Source organism: Pristiophorus japonicus, chromosome 1 (genome assembly GCF_044704955.1).
Source record: "Pristiophorus japonicus isolate sPriJap1 chromosome 1, sPriJap1.hap1, whole genome shotgun sequence".
In the NCBI taxonomy this organism is placed as follows: domain Eukaryota; kingdom Metazoa; phylum Chordata; class Chondrichthyes; family Pristiophoridae; genus Pristiophorus; species Pristiophorus japonicus.
In genome coordinates, this window is record NC_091977.1 from 39,277,484 (window position 1) to 39,295,197 (window position 17,714).

The window sequence follows — 17,714 nt, forward strand, 5'->3', positions numbered from 1 at the left end:
CCGTAAGTTGGAGTTACCATTATTATGAATGAGAAACCCCCCCAAACACACACACTAATAAAAAATCGAAAAATACACTACATATTTAAGATTCATTTAAATTAAAGTTCTTATTAAAAATATATATTTTCCCGACTTATTTTAAAGTTTTTTTATTTATGCCTTAAAATAAACTTACCGTAGTGGGGAGAGGTTTTAAACAATAAAATATGTTTTAATATGTGTTTATTTAACTTAATTTTAATGTTTATGTATGTTTTCAAACACTTGCGCCTGTAAAAGGAGGCTATATGCCTGCTTTTTCAGGCGCAAGATTTTTGAGGACATTTGCTGGACAAGATGTGCGTAAATATCGCAAATCTTGCCCTGGCAAATGTCCTCGCTCCCGATATGCGCAAAATCTGTCAAACCAGAAACTTGACAGATCGGAAAAGCCGGTTTTCAGCGTGTGTGCATTGCGCGCTGAAAACGGGCTTTTCCGATGCCTTCCCGGGTCAGTAGAAACTTCGTACAGACCCGGGACATCGGAATTTCAGGCCCATTAACAATCATTACAGCAACTGAATAACACCGAATGAGCCAACCTGACAGTAATTATGGTACGATCTGACTTTCTGACTAATCAATCTCCATTTAATTTAATGACTGATCACCAGATTAGCAACATCTGCAACTATTATCATCGAGGCTATTACACTCCAACAGTCAAATATTCGCACCCCCACCAGAAAATCTTCCTTATATTGAATAGCTTTTTTTCCCCCTTTAATAAAAACACTCTCTCGGTGACAGCAAAGACTGAATGTGAAATTCGTCACGATAATATTTTGCTTGCCTTGATGAATGCAGACACTTGCAGCTGTGACATTTAATGTTTTGACGACAAATATTTCTCCAAACACACAATCGAGGGCTGCGATTAATTCATTACAATGCGTCTTTGTGTTGAGGGATTTGACTGCCCGTGTAGTGACACCGTTGCTGATGCCTGGAACCATGCTCCCTGTCCTTGCTATTCTGGTCACTTTTTATTTTGGGAATTTTCAAGTGATTTCCTGATAGAGTTGAATGCTGTAATTCTGTTCACAAGATCAGCTAGATCAGTTGTCTCTGAGGTTCAGAGCAATCCCTCCTTGCAGCTGCAGCACTTGCTGAGCTCTCTGTAAGCACTTTTGTCAAATTCGTTGGGACATAAATTGCTCTGAGACTGTGTGGCACACCATGCATTCGAACACGATTCACAAGAGTTGCCCTTCAACCTCTGCCATTTTGGTTCAAATGCAGGCCACAGTAAAAATTCAAATGTCGCTCCTCTGTCATGGCTGCAGGATGTCAACCCCTTTTCCTCTTCCGTCAAAAAAAATTTTCAACAACTTCTTGCACGTCGCAGTTTCCCATGGACATACATCTTCGGTGCAAAGTTACTTAAAGCTTGACACTTAATTTAGTAGCATAGTCCCCGAGAGGCTGCCGGATTGACAGTGCATAGGATGAAAAATGTCAAATGGCATGGTGGAAGGCATTAGTACAAGTTAGTTTGAAATCTTCTGAGGATGGAAAGGCGTGGTGAATTGTCATTGCATTGTGAAGAAGCGAAGCATTGCAAATAGCTTGTGGACACCTTAGCTAGGAGTACACTCTGCTGTTCCCTTGGACAAAATGGCAAATCCCCCTCGCTGACAACAACACAGAAATGCTAACTAATTCCCTCCTGAGAATATAACTTGCATGAGCTCTTTAAAATGTTAATTGTAGGTATCTAGACACATTAACAAACTTAAATCTGTATCGGATTATTTCAGCTCATCGTTGCTCTGGACACAGCAGATATTATGGGATATTAGTCTAATTAGCATTTGTCATGCAATTGTAACTTGTGAAAAGGAAAGTTGTCATAGTTTATCATTTATTTATTAAAATATATTTAATGAGAGTAGGCCAATCAATTTGCCCACCTTGTTTATGTTGTGTGAAAATCAGGGATATTTTTATGCAACAATATGATCAGGGACCCCATGCCATGGTTACCATCTTTATGTCTCAAATGTGATCAGCCTCCTCATCTACCAAGTGGTTAACAATCCATCTGAAAGGCCACCAATGGCTGAATCCAGGTAGGTGGATGTAAACAGAATAGGGCAATGTTGGACAAATGAGGGCCAATTCTACAACCATTGAAAATTGGGTGCTGTGATGTCATCGAATCATAGAATGGTTGCAGCACAGAAGGAGGCCATTCAGCCCATCGAGCCCGTGCCGGCTCTCTGCAAGAGCATTTCAGCCAGTCCCACTCCCCCGCCCTTTTCCCGCAGCCTAGCAATTTTTTTCTTCAGGTACTTATCCAATTCCCTTTTGAAAGCCACAATTGAATCTGCCTTCACCATCCTTTCAGGCAGTGCATTCCAGATCCTAGCCACTCGCTGCGTAAAAAAGCTTTTCCTCATGTTGCCTTTGGGTCTTCTGCCAATCACCTTAAATCTGTCTCCCCTGGTTCTCGACTCTTCCGTCAATGGGAACAGTTTCTCTAAGAACATAAGAAATAGAAGCAGGAGTAGGCCATTTGGCCCCTTGAGCCTGCTCCGCCATTTAATAAGATAATGGTTGATCTGATCATGGACTCAGCTCCACTTCCCTGCCCGTCCCCCATAATCCTTTATTCACTAATCGCTCAAAAATCTGTCTATCTACGCCTTAAATATATTCAATGACCCAGCCTCCACAGCTCTCTGGGGCAGAGAATTCCATAGATTTACAACACTCTGAGAGAGGAAATTTCTCCTCAGCTCTGTTTTAAATGGGAGGCCCCTTATTCTGAGACCATGGGCTCAATTTTTCCGGGTCATTTGCGGCGTTTTTTTAGCGCAAATATTTAAATCAAAGTAGGTCCCTTGCAGTCAGATTCAGGTGAATTTATAATGGGGAAAAAAGAAATGGCAGACCAATTGAACAAATACTTTGGTTCTGTCTTCACGAAGGAAGACACAAATAACCTTCCGGAAATACTAGGGGATCGAGGGTCTAGTGAGAAGGAGGAACTGAAGAAAATCCTTATTAGGCAGGAAATTGTGTTGGGGAAATTGATGGGATTGAAGGCCGATAAATCCCCGGATCCTGATAGTCTGCATCCCAGAAGTGGCCCTAGAAATAGTGGATGCATTGCTGATCATTTTCCAACAGTCTATCGACTCTGGATCAGTTCCTATTGACTGGAGGATAGCTAATGTAACACCACTTTTTAAGAAAGGAGGGAGAGAGAAAATGGGTAATTATAGACCGGTTAGCCTTACATCAGTAGTGGGGAAAATGTTGGAATCAATTATTAAAGATGAAATAGCACATTTGGAAAGCAGTGACAGGATCAATCCTATTAAGCATGGATTTATAAAGGGAAAATCATGCTTGACAAATCTTCTAAATATTTTGAGGATGTAACGAGTAGAGTCGACAAGGGAGAACCAATGGATGTGGTGTATTTGGACTTTCAAAAGGCTTTTGACAAGGTCCCACACAAGAGATTGGTGTGCAAAATTAAAGCACATGGTATTGGGGGTAATGTACTGATGTGGATAGAGAACTGCTTGGCAGACAGGAACCAGAGAGTCGGGATAAACGAGTCCTTTTCAGAATGGCAGGCAGTGATTAGTGGGGTGCAACAGGGCTCAGTGATGGGACCCCAGCTGTTTACAATATACATTAATGATTTAGATGAAGGAATTGAGTGTAATATCTCCAAGTTTGCAGATGACACTAAGCTGGATGACAGTGTGAGCTGTGAGGAGGACGCTAAGAGGCTGCAGGGTGACTTAGACAGGTTAGGTGAGTGGGCAAATGTATGGCAGGTGCAGTATAATGTGGATAAATGTGAGGTTATCCACTTTGGTGGCAGAATATTATCTGAATGGCGGCAGATTAGGAAAAGGGGAGGTGCAACGAGACCTGGGTGTCATGTTACATCAGTCATTGAAAGCAGGCATGCAGGTAGAGCACGCGGTGAAGAAGGCAAATGGTATGTTGGCCTTCATAGCTAGGGGATTTGAGTATAGGAGCAGGGAGGTCTTACTGCAGTTGTATAGGGCCTTGGTGAGGCCTCACCTGGAATATTGTGTTCAGTTTTGGTCTCCTAATCTGAGGAAGGACGTTCTTGCTATTGAGGGAGTGCAGCGAAGGTTCACCAGACTGATTCCCGGGATGGCAGGACTGACATATGAGGAGAGACTGGATCGACTGGGGCTATATTCATTGGAGTTTAGAAGCATGAGAGGAGATCTCATAGAAACATAAAATTCTAATGGACTGGACAGGCTAGATGCAGGAAGAATGTTCCCGAGGTTGGGGAAGTCCAGAACCAGGGGACATAGTCTAAGGATAAGGGTAAGCCATTTAGGACTGAGATGAGGAGAAACTTCTTCACTCAGAGAGTTGTTAACCTGTGGAATTCTCTACCGCAGAGAGTTGATGATGCCAGTTCATTGGATATATTCAAGAGGGAGTTATATATGGCCCTTACGGCTAAAGGGATCTAGGGGTATGGAGAGAAAGCAGGAAAGGGGTACTGAGGTGCATGATCAGCCATGATCTTATTGAATGGTGGTGCAGGCTCGAAGGGCCGAATGGCCTACTCCTGCACCTATTTTCTATGTTTCCATGTTTGTATGTTTCCCCCACGAATTGCGCTGGGGTAACTGAGTCAGTTACGATTTTTTTACATTAGGTTTTTTTGACTAAACTTCTGGTGAGTTAACAGAAAGCAGCGCACATTGAGAAATCGGAGCAAAAAGAAGCCATTGTTTTTCATCAAAGTGTTTGGAGGGAGTCAAGAACATATCAAATATCCAGAATAAAGATGATTTTTTTTAACCTTTCAATGGAGTGCACGGAAGTTTGCTGGAATTCTGAAGTTTTCATTTTATTTTAAACACACACGCCGCCACCGAACATCTTCAAACATGGCTGGAGAGTCGCAGCGTCGGCCGGCAGAATCGGCCCCACGCCCGGACACTGGCTCGGGGCTCGGCTGTAAAACAAGCCTGGCAGGGGGGTGGGGGGGTGGGGGGGCGGGGGTTAGGTGGCGATCGGAAGACTGCACTAGGCAGCAAATGAGCCCGGGAGGCGGGGTGGGTGGGGAGGGGAGAAGTCACAAGACTGCAATGAGCCCGGGGTGGGGTGCAGGGGAGGGTGTGGGGGGGGGGAGGGTAGAAGTCACAAGACTGCTGGGACCTGGGTGTGGCCCATACAGACCTTGGGGAGACACAACAAAGAACCTGCCTGCCTGCTTTCCTGCCATTTTGAGCTTCTTGCAAAGGTAAAATTTAACCAGGGGGCAATACTGACAATGCCATACCTTGTGCAAGCCTTTTGCATCATGGTGCTACGGAGGAGACAAATGATTCGACATCATTGCATGAGGAACCTCAGAGCCCAAAGGGTGCTTGGCATGAGGCCTTTCCAAAAGTACAGGGCTGCATTGATTGTACCCACATCGCTTTGCGAGCACTTTTGGAGGACTCTGAGCTGTACAGTAACAGAAAAGGCTTCACTCCATTCATGTACAGCTTGTATGTAATGACATGCATTGCATCACGTCAGTTGATGCAAGATACCCTGGGAGCAGCCATGATGCGTTCATCCTATGCGAGAGTGTTATATCTGCCATGTTTCAGCAGCAGCCAGAAGGGCGCCACCTGGCTCATGACGCCCCGATGCGTAACCCGGACAGAAGCTGACTGGGAATACATGTCGCACGCAGCATCATGGAGTGGACCACTGGCGTCTTGAAACAGCATTTCCGATGCCTGGACCATTCCGGTGGCTACTAACCATACTCCCCTGAGATTGTCGGTCAGTTCACTGTTGTGTGCTGCATGCTGCATAACTTAGCCATCATGAGGCAGCGGCAGCTGTTAGTAGAAGACCCACCTGTGGTGAGAGTGGCTGATGATAATGATGAGGAAGATGCAGATGACGAGGAGGAGGAGGAGGACGAAGACGAGGAAGCCATGCAACTATCTGAAGCCGGGGCACGATGGCGGAGGAGGGTGAGCTGTCGTGTCCCTTTAACGATTGCTTGAGCCTTACACCGGCAACATATCCGTGAACGCTTTGCTGCCTGAAGGCTCAGCGACAACTATTCCACATGGACCATGTTTACTGTTTGGACCTGTTCCGTAATATTGTGTTGTGTTAATGGAACAAATAATGTAAATGATTCTGTGTTCATGTAAAATATATTTTATTCAAAAGTTTATCGAACAGTTCTTTGTACTTAAATTTAATAAAATTATTCTTGTATCAAACTTTAAAGTTTTCAGTTAAGATCACAAACCAACTTTAAATAACTTACTAACTTTTAAACTTGTAAATTTACATAACTTACAAAAAACTTTTAATTTGAGAACAACAGTTACAATAGTAACAATAACATTAACAACAACAGCAGCAGCAAAGAAATGCTGTACCCATCTCTCCTCCACCTTATTCTCAGACCGCCCACTGGGCTTGTTCTTGGTGACTCCACCACCCCTGCCCGCAGGTGGTGGCACAGTGTTTGGTACCAAGCTTATTCTTTCTAAGATCTCGGGTATTGTGCACCCTATTGAGGTGGTGGCGGGGGTGATGGGGGGTGCAGCAGGTGGCCATGTAGAGAACCCAGGTGATAATGTGGAGGGCCAGGCTTGGGGCACTTCAGAGGCTGGTGTGAGGATTGGAGTGGCAGTGGCAGTTGATTCTGTCAATGGGCGCAGGGCCTTGGCATGTTCCTTTATTGCAGCAGCTAAATCCAACATGCCGTCACTCATGCGCCCTGACAGTGTCTCAACGACCTGCAACATTCCCTCCCTCATGTTGAGCAAAACTGTCTCAACTACCTGCAACATTTCCTCCCTCATGTAAACTGATCGTGTTTGCACCATCTCTGACATTTCCCTCCCTGATGTTCACTGATAGCGCATCAGCTACCTGTGATATTCCCTCGCTCATGGTCCTCAACATCGTTCCCAGTTCTCGTGAGATTGCTGTTGCTTCTCCCGACAGTGCCGCTACCTCATCACCCACCCCACCGATGATGTCCAGGAGTGATCGCATAAGGTCAATGCTCTCCACATTCATTGCCATCCTCTGAACCACATCTGTTGGATCCTGCACCTCAGGAGAGCACTATAGAGCTCTCCTTCTCCTTCTGACCCTGGGTGTGCCTCGCTGCATCCCACAGGTACCCGCAGCCTCGGACAGTAGGAAACCATCAAATGTCCCATCAGCACTCAAACCACTAGACACGAAGGGGCTGGCACCTCAATGGGCAGCACCTGCACCTCCTCCAAAGTCAGTAGAACAGCGGGGGCTTCATCCATCTCCATCCCTCCCCCTCACTCCCATGCTCTGGGTCTGGAAAGTGGGATTAGAAGATGTTGTCCTCTTCAGGCTTGTCTTCATCTGAATCTTCTACATTGTCAGGGTTGGCCTCAAGTTCTGAAAATTATAACAGAACAGACAAATGGTTAGCAGCAGAGGAGGGGGCAGGGTGGGAGGCATGAGTAGGCTCACACAGTACACACAGCAGGCTGATTTGAAGGACCACGATGAATGATAGCATATTGCATCAACTGAAGAAAAGCTGACGGAGACATCCCCAGGAACCAAAGCATAATGAGCCCATGCAGTACTTAACATTTAGCAAAGCCACACTGTGGATTTTGCAGGACTTACTCTCTCCCTCGAGCGTAGGTCCAGCTTGTACAGTGGTGGTTGCTTTTCTCCAGGCAGGAACCATCAAAGCAATGACCCTCTCTTCCAAGAGTGTCAGTGGATGCAGATTTGCCAGGCCTCCTCCTGTTCGAGTTCTTTACCTTTTATTATGTGCCACCTTCTTCTGCAAAGATGAAAATATAACTTTTTAGAGAGGATGTCTTTCTGCTGGGTGGGACATATACAGCTGGTCACATTTACATATTCAATTCCATTGAATAAATGAAAATATTATTTACACTAATTAATTGATCAAAGTCCTTTTTACATTGGTCTCCAGATCGCATGGTGGTCACCATTGCACTGTAGTCTTCTGCAGCTTAGTTCTAACCTTTCTTCATTTCTTTGGGTGGAACTTTTACGTGACCTCTGCTGCCATCTGGCCTCAATCACAGTAACTAGTGCCTCCACTTCATCCTGTAAGAAATTCTTGGTCCTTGCGCCGTGATGCCTCTTGTATTGCAGCTCTGGTTGTTTCAATGCTTCAACACAGCACTCAACGTTCTCACATACACAACTGGCTCTTTACAGACCGGGAGCTGTGCTGTGCATGCGCGCCCATTGGGATCACGTCAAAAGGTGCGTCATTGTTTTTTTGGCGCAGACAACAGACTCCACCCGCAGAGGCGACTGGACAGGCTGTGTGGCGCTAAATTTGAAAAACACAGCGGGGAAACTTGAGACAAATATTTCTGGCGCATTTCTGGCCTAGAAAAATGGTGGTAACTCTGGCAATACGCCAAAAACAGGCTTAAGCAAAATTGAGCCCCATGTACCCTAGTTTTAGTTTCTCCAATGAGTGGAAAAATCCTCTCTGCATCCACCTTGTCGAGCCCCCTCATTATCTTATATGTTTCGATAAGATCACTTCGCATGGTTCTCAACAATGTGTATAGGCTCAGCCTATCTTCATAAGTCAACCCTGTCATCTCTGAATCAACCTAGAGAACCTTCTCCGAATAGTCACCAATCTAAGTATATCCTTCCTTTAATACGGAGACTAGTACTGTACGCAGTACTCTAGGTGTGGCTTCACCAATACCCTGTAAAGTTGTAGCAGGACTTCTCTGCTTTTATACTCTATCCCCCTTGCAATAAAGGCCAAAATTCCATTTGCCTTCCTGATTACTTGCTGTACCTGCATACTAACTTTGTGTGTTTCATGCACAAGGGCCCCCAGGTCCTTCTGTACTGCAACACTTTGCAGTTTTTCTCCATTTAAATTCTAATTTGCTTTTCTATTATTTCTGCCAAAGTGGAAAACCTCACTTTTTCCCACATTATACTCCACCTGTCAAAATTTTTTTGCCCACTCACTTATCCCTTGCAGATTTTTTGTGTCCACCTCACAATTTACTTCCCACCCATCTTTGTATCATCAGCAAACTTGGCTACATTATACTTGTCCCTTCGTCTAAGTCATTAACATAGATTGTAAATAGTTGAGGCCCCAGCACCGATCCCTGCGGCACCCCACTAATCATTGTTGGCAATCCGGAAAATGACCCATTTATCCCGACTCACTGTTTTCTGTTCGTTAGTCAATCCTCCATCCATGATAATACATTACCCCCAACCCCGTGAACTTTTATCTTGTGCAGTAACCTTTTATGTGGCACCCCATGGAACCTTATTGAATGCCTTCTGGAAATACAAATAAACCACATCCACTGGTTCCCCCTTATCCACCCTGCTCATTACATCCTCAAAGAATTCCAGCAAGTTTGTCAAACATTATTTCCCTTTCATAAAACCATGCTGACTCTGCTTGATTAAATTATGCTTTTCCAAATGTCCCGCTACTAGTTCATTAATAATGGACTCCAGCATTTTCCTAACCACAGATTCAGGCGAACTGGTCTATAGCTTCCTGCTTTTTGTCTGCCTCCTTTTTTAAATAGGGGCGTTACATTTGTGATTTTCCAATCCGCTGGGATCGCCCCAGAATCCAGGGAATTTTGGTAGATAAAAAACAATGCATTCATTATCTCTGCAGCCACTTCTTTTAAGACCCTAGGATGCAAGCGATCAGCTCCAAGGGACTTGTCTGCATTTATTCCCATTATTTTACTTCATTAATGATAGTAATTGTATTTAGTTCCTCCTTCCCTATAGCCCCTTGATTATCCACTATTGCGCTATTTTTAGTGACTTCAACCGTGAAGACCAATACAAAATATTTGTTCAATGTCTCTGCCATTTCCCTGTTCTCCATTATTAATTCCCCAGTCTCATCCTCTAGGGGACGAGCATTTACTTTAGCCACTCGTTTCCTTTTTATGTATCTGAAGAAACTCTTTACGTACTTGTAGAAATAACTAGATCTGTAACATGCCTGTGATACTCAATTTACACAGCAAGCATAAAGGGGAAGCTTAAGAGGTCCATTATGCTTCAACTTCAGTGTAAATTAGGTGCAAATCTCATAAACTAGCTGGCGTACTTGATTAGTGGCACATCTATACATTTGGAACAGGCACTGAAGAGGCGGCTGCTTTTAACATAAAATAAATTTGTTCACAGCAGTTTGTTGACCACCCCTGGCATCAGTGCATCCAATGCCCAATACCATTCGCCATCCCCACTCCACAATGGGAAAGTGCCAGGTGCGTAACAGGAAAAATGTTTTAATGCAATGGAACTCGCTGGTCCAAAACGGTGCTGGGTCTCTTAAAATACTCTTGACTGAGATCAATAGATTTTTTGGGTAAGGTATCAGGGGTTATGGTAAATGGAGATAAGATGCAGCCATGATCCAATTGAATGACGGAGCAAGCTTGAGAGGTTGAATACTCTCCTCCTGTTCCTATGTTGACCTGAGTCACTGTTGCTTGAGCAGGAGTCCAGGGAGCGACTCCTTGATCCGGAGCTCCCAGTGGGTAACAGCACTTGCAGGGAGTGCATCTTGAGAAATCCCTGCATGCAGCCCATGATTTGGAAAATTATAGTCTTACGCGCTTCACTCCCACTGGGCTGTGCTGGATCGCAGGGTATAGTGTGAAGCATCCCCTGAAGATCCAGAATTGCATGAGCATACATTGACCTGTGGGAAATCTGCTGTACAATTTCTCCAATTAATTCTCGGGTGTCAGAGCAGCTTCATGAAATATCTAACCTTGTTAGTTTTGTCCAGCTGTGTTACAGCACATAATATTACAGAAAAGCATCTAATGGTATAGGATCCTTACTGTCCATTGGGATACTTAGACAGGACCTTGATTTAATATCTCACTTGAACAGTAAGTGTCTTCCCCAACCCACTCAAACACAGCAATATATTCTGTATGACCTTAAAAATCCCTACATGGTCTTAACCTAATAGTGTTCAATGCAGAATGGACAAAGCGACCAATTTATATTAATTCCCCGAGGTGATTGAGTTGCCTAGATCAGTGTTGTTTCTCTCATTCCAAGTTGAATCAGTTCAGGCTAGCTCATTGAATGTATTCAAATCACAGATGGATAGATTTTTAACCAATAAGGGAATTAAGGGTTATGGGGAGCGGACGGGTAAGTGGAGCTGAGTCCACGGCCAGATCAGCCATGATCTTGTTGAATGGCGGAGCAGGCTCGAGGGGCTAGATGGCCTTATGACACTTCTGTGCGCTACCTTGTTATCACTTTGAAGTTGCATTTATGTACTCTGTGATAGCAAGAGAACTGATATATGTGAAACATCTCGTTGAGGCAATTTTAACCCTACCTGACCTGTCAAACTTAAATGCGGCCTATTAGTTAAAATACACCGGGACCTCATTTCTGGAGCAGTGGGTAAGTTACCAACTCACACTGTTAATCATCTGCCGAAAACTAGCCTGGAGTTAAAATTTACATCATGAAGGCATACCAGGAGACAAACCTAAATGCCAATTAATGTTCTGTTGTTTATCAGAATCTGTAAAAACAGTGTTCTTTAAAGGATATATTACCCCCTTGTGGACTGATTCTAGCTTCATTGTTTTTTTAATTATTTCCTCTGTAAAGTTGAGCTGATGCAAAACTCAACTGCTCATATCCTAAATCGCACCAAGCCCCATTCACCGATCACTCCTGTGCTCGCTGATGTGCATTGGCTCCCAGTCCGGCAACACCTCAATTTTAAAATTCTCATCCTTGTTTTCAAATCCCGTCATGGCCTCGGCCCTCCCCATCTCTGCAACTTCTTCCAGCCCTGCAACTCTCTGCGATCTCTGCGCTCTTCGAATTCTAGCTTCTTGCGCAAGCCCGATTTTCATCGCTCCAGCATTGGTGGCCATGCCTTCAGCTGTCTGGACCCTAAACTCTGGAATTCCTCCCTTAAACACTCTGATCCTCTTCGTCTCTCTCCTCTAAGGTGCGCCTTAAAACCTACCTCATTGACACGCTTTGGTCACCTATTCTAATATCTCCTTCTAAAGCTCGGTGTCAAATTTCTTTTTGATAACACTCCAGCGAAGCACCTTGGGATATTTTACTACATTACAGGTGTTCTAGGAAAGCAAGTTGTTGTTTTGTTGTCAGCACCTTGCTGTGTCTTTTGCCTTTGAATGGCAGGGGGGGTGGGAACCAATGCAGGGAGACAGAGGGAAACAAAAGGAGACAAAAGCAAAAGACAGAAAGGAGATGAGGAAAAGTGGAGGACAGAGAAACCCAAGAACAAGAAAAAAAGAACAAAAAGGGCCACTGTACAGCAAAATTCTAAAAGGACAAAGGGTGTTAAAAAAACAAGCCTGAAGGCTTTGTGTCTTAATGCAAGAAGTATCCGTAATAAGGTGGATGAATTAACTGTGCAAATAGATGTTAGCAAATATGATGTGATTGGGATTACGGAGACATGGCTCCAGGATGATCAGGGCTGGGAACTCAACATCCATGGGTATTCAACATTCAGGAAGGATAGAATAAAAGGAAAAGGAGGTGGGGTAGCATTGCTGGTTAAAGAAGAGATTAATGCAATAGTTAGGAAAGACATTAGCTTGGATGATGTGGAATCTATATGGGTAGAGCTGCAGAACACCAAAGGGCAAAAAACGTTAGTGGGAGTTGTGTACAGACCTCTAAACAATAGTAGTGATGTTGGGGAGGGCATCAAACAGGAAATTAGGGGTGCATGCAATAAAGGTACAGCAGTTATAATGGGTGACTTTAATATGCACATAGATTGGGTTAACCAAACTGGAAGCAATACGGTGGAGGAGGATTTCCTAGAGTGCATACGGGATGGTTTTCGAGACCAATATGTCGAGGAACCAACTAGGGGGGAGGCCATCTTAGACTGGGTGTTGTGTAATGAGAGAGGATTAATTAGCAATCTCATTGTGCGAGGCCCCTTGGGGAAGAGTGACCATAATATGGTGGAATTCTGCATTAGGATGGAGAATGAAACAGTTAATTCAGAGACCATGGTCCAGAACCTAAAGAAGGGTAACTTTGAAGGTATGAGGCGTGAATTGGCTAGGATAGATTGGTGAATGATACTTAAGGGGTTGACTGTGGATGGGCAGACATTTAGAGACCGCATAGATGAACTACAACAATTGTACATTCCTGTCTGGTGTAAAAATAAAAAGGGAAGGTGGCTCAACCGTGGCTATCAAGGGAAATCAGGGATAGTATTAAAGCCAAGGAAATGGCATACAAATTGGCCAGAAATAGCAGCGAACCCGGCGACTGGGAGAAATTTAGAACTCAGCAGAGGAGGACAAAGGGTTTGATTAGGGCAGGGAAAATGGAGTACGAGAAGAAGCTTGCAGGGAACATTAAGACGGATTGCAAAAGTTTCTATAGATATGTAAAGAGAGAAAGGTTGGTAAAGACGTAGGTCCCCTGCAGTCAGAATCAGGGGAAGTCATAACGGGGAACAAAGAAATGGCAGACCAATTGAACAAGTACTTTGGTTCGGTATTCACTAAGGAGGACACAAACAACCTTCCGGATATAAAAGGGGTCAGAGGGTCGAGTAAGGAGGAGGAACTGAGGGAAATCTTTATAAGTCGGGAAATTGTGTTGGGGAAATTGATGGGATTGAAGGCCGATAAATCCCCAGGGCCTATGGACTGCATCCCAGAGTACTTAAGGAGGTGGCCTTGGAAATAGCGGATGCATTGACAGTCATTTTCCAACATTCCATTGACTCTGGATCAGTTCCTATGGAGTGGAGGGTAGCCAATGTAACCCCACTTTTTAAAAAAGGAGGGAGAGAGAAAACAGGGAATTATAGACCGGTCAGCCTGACCTCAGTAGTGGGTAAAATGATGGAATCAATTATTAAGGATGTCATAGCAGCGCATTTGGAAAGAGGTGACATGATAGGTCCAAGTCAGCATGGATTTGTGAAAGGGAAATCATGCTTGACAAATCTTTTGGAATTTTTTGAGGATGTTTCCAGTAGAGTGGACAAGGGAGAACCAGTTGATGTGGTATATTTGGACTTTCAGAAGGCTTTCGACAAGGTCCCACACAAGAGATTAATGTGCAAAGTTAAAGCACATGGGATTGGGGGTAGTGTGCTGATGTGGATTGAGAACTGGTTGTCAGACAGGAAGCAAAGAGTAGGAGTAAATAGGTACTTTGCAGAATGGCAGGCAGTGACTCATGGGGTACCGCAAGGTTCTGTGCTGGGGCCCCAGCTGTTTACACTGTACATTAATGATTTAGACGAGGGGATTAAATGTAGTATATCCAAATTTTCGGATGACACTAAATTGGGTGGCAGTGTGAGCTGCGAGGAGGATGCTATGAGGCTGCAGAGTGACTTGGATAGGTTAGGTGAGTGGGCAAATGCATGGCAGATGAAGTATAATGTGGATAAATGTGAGGTTATCCACTTTGGTGGTAAAAACAGAGAGACAGACTATTATCTGAATTGTGACAGATTAGGAAAAGGGGAGGTGCAACGAGACCTGGGTGTCATGGTACATCAGTCATTGAAGGTTGGCATGCAGGTGCAGCAGGCGGTTAAGAAAGCAAATGGCATGTTGGCCTTCATATCGAGAGGATTTGAGTACAGGGGCAGGGAGGTGTTGCTACAGTTGTACAGGGCCTTAGTGAGGCCACACCTGGAGTATTGTGTACAGTTTTGGTCTCCTAACCTGAGGAAGGACATTCTTGCTATTGAGGGAGTGCAGCGAAGGTTCACCAGACTGATTCCCGGGATGGTGGGACTGACCTATCAAGAAAGACTGGATCAACTGGGCTTGTATTCACTGGAGTTCAGAAGAATGAGAGGGGACCTCATAGAAACGTTTAAAATGCTGACGAGTTTAGACAGGTTAGTTGCAGGAAGAATGTTCCCAATGTTGGGGAAGTCCAGAACCAGGGGTCACAGTCTAAGGATAAGGGATAAGCCATTTAGGACCGAGATGAGGAGAAACTTCTTCACCCAGAGAGTGGTGAACCTGTGGAATTCTCTGCCACAGAAAGTTGTTGAGGCCAATTCACTAAATATATTCAAAAGGGAGTTAGATGAAGTCCTTACTACTCGGGGGATCAAGGGGTATGGCGAGAAAGCATGAATGGGGTATTGAAGTTGCATGTTCAGCCATGAACTCATTGAATGGCGGTGCAGGCTAGAAGGGCCGAATGGCCTACTCCTGCACCTATTTTCTATGTTTCTATGTCTATGTTTCTATGAATATTATTTATCCTGTCAATAAATCTGAGAAAGTGTTTTTTATCAGTTTAAACAACAAATGTTAATGTACAGCTCAAACAATATCTTGGCCCTTAAAGAAAAAAAATTGTCATTTCGTGAAATGCATAGGAATATATTTTGCAAGAAAATGTATTTCACTAAATGTTCAATGGTAGAACCAAAGGACAAGGTCTGCACTTGAAATTTAAAATTAATCTGTCGATGCAATATTTCAGTGAGCAAGTGGTCAATCTATGGAACAGAGTCCTGATCGAAACATTGGAAGCAAGTTAGTATTGATTCAGTCAAATGCAAATTCGATTTCTTTCAGAAAATAACACTTTGGGATGCAATATATGAGTAATTTGAGAGATGACAAGTGGTAAGTGCCAGCCATGGCTCAATGGTAGCACTCTTGCTTATGAGTCAGAAGGTTGTGGGTTCAAGTCCCACTCCAGAGACTTGAGCAGAGACCAAATCTCGGCTTGGTCCAATGCAGTACAGAGCGGGAGTTCTGAGCTGTTTTTCGGGTGAGACATTATACCATCTACCCTCTCAGGTGGATGTAAAAGATCCCATGACACTATTTTGAAGAAGAGCAGAGAAGTTTAAAGGTGGGAGAGGCAGAAAGCCTCATAGCATTTAAAAAGTACTTGAATATGCACTTGAAATACTGTAACCTGCAAGGCTGCGGATCAAGAGTTGGAAGGAGGGATTAGGCTGGATAGCTGTTTGTCAGCCAGCACGGATATGATGGGCCAAATGGCCTCCTTCAGTGCTGTAAATTTCTGTGATTCTATGAAGTTATACGCAAGTGATCAGGAAGGCCAATGGAATCTTGGCCTTTATAGCAAAGGGTTGGCATATAAAAGCAAGGAAGCCTTGCTACAGTTATACAGGGTATTGGTGAGGCCACACATGGAATACTGTGTGCAGTTTTGGTTTCCATATTTTAGAAAGGATATACGTGCTTTGGAGGCAGTTCAGAGAAGGTTCACTAGGTTGATTCCAGGGATGAGGGGGTTGACTTATGAGGAAAGGTTGAGCAAGTTGGGCCTCTACTCATTGGAATTCAGAAGAATGAGCGGTGATCTTATCGAAACGCATAAGATTATGAAGGGGCTTGAGAAGGTGATGCAGAGAAGATGTTTCCACTGATAGGGGAGACTAGAATTCGAGGGCATAATCTTAGAACAAGGGGCTGCCCATTTAAAACTGAGATGAGAAGGAATTTTTTCTCTCAGAAGGTTGTAAATCTGTGGAATTCGCTGCCTCATTGAATAAATTTAAGACAGAGATAGACAGTTTCTTAACCAATAAGGGAATAAGGGATTATGGGGAGCGGGCAGGGAAGTGGACCTGAGTCCATGATCGGATCAGCTATGATCGTATTAAATGGCGGAGCAGGCTCGAGGGACCGTATGCCTACTCCTGCTCCTATTTCTTATGTGTCCTAAACCATATTTATCCCTCAATCAACATCACTAAAACTGATTAACAGGTCATTATCACATTGCTGTTTATGGGACCCTGCTGTGCGTCGTGTTTCCTACATTACAACAGTGACTACACTTCAAAAGTACTGAATTTGTTGTAAAGCGCTTTGGGATGTCCTGAGGTCCCAGAACTCTTCATCACTCGGGTTTTCTTTGCGTTATGTTTGGGTCTTTATAAATTAAGTGATAGAGATTGATTGCATCATTAGACAGCAACTCCATTATCATTGGATTATGCAACGACCAGGATGGCAGAAGACAAACTAAATGGGCCTTTTTCGTCTGGCAATTCCTTAAGTACAAAGACTGCTGAGTGAAAGAATTTGTCTTTTAATTTTAAGATGTACCATACAGTACAAAAAGCAAAACTGCAGCCTGTCCTATTGCCCAGATGGCTTGATACAGTTGACCATAGCTCACTCATGGAAATAAAAACTACATTCTGCACAACTCCACAAAGTATCTGTTATTTATGGAACCCGAGACACACTGAATTAATAATGGCTGTGTTATGTATTAATGCTGGGGGGTCACCAGACACCAGAGGGCGCCGCGGCCGGAGGTCATCGGGCTGTACGCATGTGGCATGTGTGCTTGGTCACCTGTATATAAGCTGGGTGTCTTTGTCACCCTGGCACTCTTGGGCTGCAATAAAGATGGATCAGTTGCATCTGAGTGAGTTTCCAGTAACCAGACTCTTGAGTCATTACAGGCTGCTTGATATCTTTCACCTTTTTTTAAGCCGTTCGAGTATGGTTCATTTCTTCCAGACAAACACAGAGTGTTTGCCACCTCGGTTAGTCTGATGGAGAGTATAACACTGAATTCACATCAAACGTAACAACCATTAAGATGCTGCAGCAAGT

The 17,714-nt window shown here is 44.0% G+C and overlaps 1 long non-coding RNA gene across 2 annotated transcripts in view; it reads right to left on the reverse strand.

The window, feature by feature from the left end:
- Positions 1-6,900: 6,900 nt before the first annotated feature.
- Positions 6,901-17,714, reverse strand: part of LOC139278525 (uncharacterized) — a 128,636-nt gene continuing 117,822 nt past the window's right edge. For both annotated transcript variants that reach the window (XR_011596298.1, XR_011596293.1), the window contains 2 exons: positions 7,702-7,864; positions 6,901-7,464 (listed from right to left, as the gene is read on the reverse strand). This is a non-coding gene — a long non-coding RNA (uncharacterized lncRNA). The remainder of the gene's footprint in view (positions 7,465-7,701; positions 7,865-17,714) is intronic.